Raw genomic sequence first — 6170 nt, 5'->3', positions numbered from 1 at the left:
TAGCCAAGGGCCTGTCCACCCCTCCTGGTGCCAGCTGATGATAGATGGCCCACCCCAAGGAGCAGAACAGCCTGCCCTGGAAATGCAGATCAGTTTCCACCACTTTGAAACCTTTGCTGGCTGTCAGCCTAGCAGGCGTCACATCTTCAGCATGGGGAGACAGGAGGCTGAGACGCAGGAAGATGCTTAGCCTTAGGCCCTGAAGGTCAGGGCAAGACTCTGCCTCCTGGAACTTAACCCTGAGCTGAGGTTAAAGCATCCTCTGCAATCCAGCTGAGGGGTCAGGTTTCTGGACAGCTCAGCCGGTATTCCCTACCCTCTAGCATCCATCACAATTTAGGGGAAAAGTTCTCTTTCATACTGGTGTTTTACCTTATTTAGCGGAAAAGCCAACTGGTTGACCCCAGGTGGCAATCTCCCATGTTTAAAGGGCCTGGACTTTGTCATTACACAATTGGTTCCTTCTGATAATAGTTTCTAAAATCCTTTGCTTTTTCACTCCTTGTAGAACCTTAATGCGTTTTGATAAAAACTTGAGGTCCCAGTGACTAGCTCAAGATCACACAGCTGGTCAGTAGCAAAGATGGACAGGACTAGAAGTTAGTTCTGCTGCCATGTTATTTACTTATCCAATAAACCGTTTTTAAACATGCAGAATGTATGTATTAGTTACAGTACAGAGTAAGTTTCTGTAACAGGGAGATCCCCAAACTTTTCCTGTACATAACACTTTCAGAAGCTGATAGGTGGTCCAGGGCAGGTAGGCTGCTCAGCTACCTGAGGTTAATCAGGAGCTCCAATTCCTTCTATCTTGTTGTCTGGGTTGTCTTTTTTTTTTTTTTTTTTTTTTTTTTTTCATTCTGTTGCCCAGGCTGGAGTACAGTGGTGCAATCTCAGCTCACCGCAACCTCCACCTCCCAGATTCAAGTGGTCCTCCTGCCTCAGCCTCCCGAGTAGCTGGGACTACAGGCATGTGCCAACAGCCTGGCTAATTTTGTATTTTTAGTAGAGACAGGGTTTCACCATGTTGCCCAGGCTGGTCTCGAACTCCTGAACTCAGGTGATCTACCTGCCTCAGCCTACTAAAGTGCTGGGATTACAGGCGTGAGTCACTGCACCCAGCTGGCACTTTTTTTGTTTGGTAAATGAGGACCAAATGGCAAATATTTTAGGCTTTGTGAACCAATCGTCACAACTGCTCCATTCTGCTAATGTAATGCCAAAGCAACCCTAGACAATATGTAAACAAATGAGCATGGCGTGTCCCGGTAAGATTTTTTTTTTTTTTTTTTTTTAACAAAACCAGGCTGCAGGTCAGATTTGGCCCATAGGCCAGATGCAGTGGCTCACGCCTGTAATCCCAGCACTTTGGGAGGCCAAGGTGGGCGGATCATGAGGTCAAGAGATCGAGAACATCCTGGCCAACATGGTGAAACCCCATCTCTACTAAAAATACAAAAATTAGCTGGGCGTGGTGGCACGTGCCTGTAGTCTCAACCACTCGGGAGGCTGAGGAAGGAGACTCGCTTGAACCCGGGAGGCGGAGGTTGTAGTGAGCCAAGATCTCCCCACTGCACTCCAGCCTGGCAACAGAGGGAGACTCCATCTCAAAAAAAGAGAAATATTTGGCCCATAGGTTAACAACCCCTGTCCTGAGATATCCTTTCCACCATCATATCTGTGTTCCAGAAAGAGGAATGAGGAAGTGGAGGGGCTGAATTTTCTCATAAAAACATGATCCACAGGTAGAAATAGTGCAGCATAGTCACACAATAGAATACTATGCTACAACAAGAATGAATGAACCACAACTACACACAACGCGGATGAATCTCACAAGTATAATGTAGAGCAAAAGAAGCTGACACAAAAGATTGCATATTGATTGATTACATTTATATAAAGTATAAAAACAGACAAAATTAATCTATGGTATTAAAAGTCAGGTTGCCTTTGTAAGGGATAGTGACAAGAGAAGACTTCTGAGATCTGGAAATGTTCTATTTCTTTTTCTTTTTTTCTTTTAGAGACAGGGTCTTACTCTGTTGCTTAGGCTGGAGTACAGTATGCAATGGTGCTATTGTTCTATTTGTTGATCTGGATGGCATATGTTCCCATGCATGAGTGTGTCCACATGTGAAAATTCACTAAGCTTACCATTTGTGTACTTTCCTGTATGTATACTCCAATTAAAAAAAAGTTTGTATAAATTTCAAAAAAAAAAAAAGTGATTCTGAAGTTGCAATCACTTCTCAGGTCTCTTTCGGCCAAAACTTAGAGGACCACTTATGACTGCAAGGAATCTGGGAAATGCAGATTCATTAATTTTTTTAAATTAATTAATTAATTTATTTATTTTAAGATGGAGTCTTGCTCTGTCACCCAGGCTGGGGTACAATGGCGTGATCTCGGCTCACGCCACCTCCCAGGTTCAAGGGATTCTCCTGCCTCAGGCTCCTGAGTAGCTGGGATTACAGGTGCATGCCACCATGCCTAGCTAATTTGTATTTTTAGAAGAGATGGGGTATCACCAGGTTGGCCAGGCTGGTCTTGAACTCCTGACCTCGTGATCCGACCACCTCAGCCTCCCAAAGTGCTGGGATTATAGGCATGAACCACCGCGCCGGGTCTGGGAACTGCAGTTTCCAGTTGGGTGGCCATATGCCTCTAAAATTTAGAGGATTCTCTTATTAAAAGGAAGAAGGGAAGAATGTAATCTAGGGGGAAATTAGCAGGCTGTGCTACAGTCTGCACAGCAGTCACAGGCCCATGACAGTTATCAAATCCTGCTGGGCATGACCTGTGAAGACCTCCACCCTGGCAGTAGAGTAAGTTCTTTGGTTAGCCCACCTGGCTGCCCTTGCTACTCTTTTCTGGGAATACCTCCCTTGACCTTAGTTCTCTGTATTACCTGAGTTTACTCTCAGATAGGTTATTTGTTTACTATAGAGCATGGTCACACTTTTTTGTCCTTTTTCCCTTTTGCTTTTTTTTCTGCTTGGAACTTGGATATAATGGCAAGAGCTGCATCGGCCATCTTGGGGCCACGAGGGAGTCTTAGAAACCTCAGCCCTAATTTCCTTGGTCTTATGACATTAATAACTGGCTACTTCTGACTTTCTTCTATGAGCAAATAAACTCTTATGGTTTAAACCACTGACATGGGGTCTTTGTTACCCAGAGCCAAACACAATTCTCAACTGATATGGGAGGCCTCCCTAAGAAGATGACATTTAAGCTGAGGCTTGAAGGGTTAGCAGGTGGCAGATACCAGAATAGCAGAGGAAAGCCAAAAGCCCTTTCCACTCCACTACACTGCTGACTGTCTATCATCCTCTAGGTAGGGAGATAAGAGACTGGAGAAGTCAGGAGAGGAGATTTCAAGGTGGGACTGATTGGCCAGGAATGATATTGATGCTGTGAGGAAAGGAGGGCTTGGTGATGTGCTCTCATCTCCATGTGTATGTTTCCTTCATGGCACTTGTCACACAGAAGTTGTGATGACATGATGAACACCCGTCTGTCTGTTCTGCTAGACTGGAGTCTCCATGAGGGCACGGACAATGCTTTCGACTGTTTATCACTGGCATAATGCCTGGCACACGGCAACCATGGAACAAGTTATTGGATAGGCCATAGTAAAAAGAGCTAGGGTAAGAGAAGGGAGAGAAAAGGCACAGAAGCAGAAGACTGGAAAACCTGGGATTGTGCAGGCTCCTTATTAAGGGGACACCATCCCATTAGAGCACCACAACACTCCTCAAAGGCAGACAAGGGGGATTGTGGTCAAATGGTTGCTTCAGGCACCCACATGGCGTGGGCTGTCCAGCTCACAGCCTGTCTCTCCTGGCTACCCAACAGGCATGAGCTCTGGGTTGGCTATCTGTGGTACACCCCTCCCTAGCCACAACAATTGATCCAAGACATGGGTACATGACTCAGGCTGGACAATTAGAGTCCTTTCCAGGAATTTTTAAACAAGAGCTAAGAAAAGTAACTACTTCCTCTGCAGCTATAAGAGCATGAGCCTGGGTTTCCTATCATCTGGTCAAGCTTCCCGGAGGTGGCCAGCCTGGGGTAATTAATGAGCCTGGCACCCAGAGAAAAGCAGGGAAAGAGCCACAGAAACAAAGCACTACGGGTTGTCAGATCCCTGGTTCCCATATACCTCAGGTCAGCTCCACCCTGCCCTTGCTAGTTTATGAGCCAATAAATTCCTTTTGTGTTTAAGAGAGTTAGTGTTGAGTTTCTCTCTTGAAATCTATCAACTACCTTTCTCTCCAGAATGCACCCTGCATCTGACCACTTCTCATCATCTCCACTGCCACCAGCCTGGTCCAAACTACCAATATGTTTTGCCTGGATGAATATAACAGCCTCCCAATGGTCTCCCTGTTCCTCTCTTGCTCTCCTACAATCCATTTTCCACCCAGCAGGCCAAGTGATCTTAGACAAATGTCAATCAGATCACATCACTTCCCTGCCTAAACCCTCCAGTGGCTTCTCATCACTTTTAGGGTAAAATACAAACTCCTTACCCTGTTTTACAAGGCCCACCATGAGGAGTGGATACTCCTGTCTATCCTCCGACTTTATTCCATGCCACTTCCCCCTCATCACTATGATTCAGCTATATTGGCCACCTTTTTGTCCCAGACACATTAAGCTCATTATTTCTTCAGTGTCTTTGTACCTGCTTTCTTTTTTTTTTTTTTTTTTTTTGAGATGAAGTCTCGCTCCATTGCCCAGGCTGGAGTGCAGTGGTGTGATCTCAGCTCACTGCAACCTCTGCCTCCCGGGTTCAAGCAGTTCTCCTGTCTCAGCCTCCTGAGTAGCTGGGACTACAGGCACCTGCCACCACACCTGGCTAATTTTTTTATTTTTAGTAGAGACGGGATTTCACCTTGTTGGTCAGGCTGGTCTCGAACTCCTGACCTCTGGTGATATACCTTGGCCTCCCAAAGTGCTGGGATTACAGGCATGAGCCACCACGCCCGGCCTTTGTACCTGCTTTTTCAGGTCTTTGCATGGTTAACCCCTCATCATTCAGTTTTTAGTGCAGTAATATAGTAATCATGGCTCCCCCACCTCATCCCTTTCTATCTTATTATGTTGTTTAAGATACTCACAGAAATGATCACTGCTCTAACTATCTTTTAATTATGCTTTTGCTTACTTTTTTGTTGGCTATCTCCCCTGGAGTTTGAGCTCCAAGAGAGGAGGGCCCTCACCTGTCTTATTTACCACGTATCTACACAGTAGATGCTCACGTAACATTTATTAAATGAATAAATGAATGCATTACAAAATGAGGAGGAGCTGCAGTTCCAGGCAGCCCCTAGGTTCCCTGTTGGGTCTTCTTTCCTCTGCCCCATGCACACACAGTACACACTGTTGACTAATGTTTAACTCATAAAGGAGTTTGGGCTTGACATGTGACCTCACTCAGCCTCTGTTTCACTTGTGAAGTAAGAAATAAGAGTGGGCAGTTGGGCGTGGTGGCTCATGCCTGTAATCCCAGCACTTTGGGAGTCTGAGGTGGGCAGATCACGAGGTCAGGAGATCGAGACTATCCTGGCTAACACGGTGAAACACCATCTCTACTAAAAATACAAAAAATTAGCTGGGTGTGATGGCACATACTTGTAGTCCCAGCTACTCAGGAGGCTGAGGCAGGAGAATTGCTTGAACTGGGGAGGCGGAGGTTGCAGTGAGCCAAGATTGCACCACTGCACTCCAGCCTGGGTGACAGAGTGAGACTCCATCTCAAAAAAAAAAAAAAAAAAAAAAAAAAAAGGAGTGGGCTTGTTTCACATAAGCCCACTCCTTGCTAAACCAACAATGATTGCCTAAGATACACGGAGCCGGTTGGTGGAAAAGTCCATAGACTATCAGAGTTGAATGGCACTGGCCAGGTGGGAGGAGCACCTCATTCCTGCTTCTCCACCAAGTTGCTTGCCTTAGCCTGCTTCCTACTCTCTAGGTCACTGGTACTCACACAGCCTTTCCCAACCCCCACCTCCAAAGGTCATATTTTACAGCTCCTTGTGAGGAATTCACATGATGCCATGACCTTCACTATGAGAAAGCACAGGCTGTAAAAGGCCAGCCTGGCTCCCTGCTCCATGGTTAAATATTGATGATATTGGGCAATAGAGACCTGGAGGGGG

Source organism: Hylobates moloch, unplaced genomic scaffold (assembly GCF_009828535.3).
Source record: "Hylobates moloch isolate HMO894 unplaced genomic scaffold, HMol_V3 SCAFFOLD_14, whole genome shotgun sequence".
Lineage (NCBI taxonomy): Eukaryota > Metazoa > Chordata > Mammalia > Primates > Hylobatidae > Hylobates > Hylobates moloch.
The sequence above is the reverse complement of the archived record's forward strand: the minus strand, read 5'-3'. Positions refer to the sequence as shown.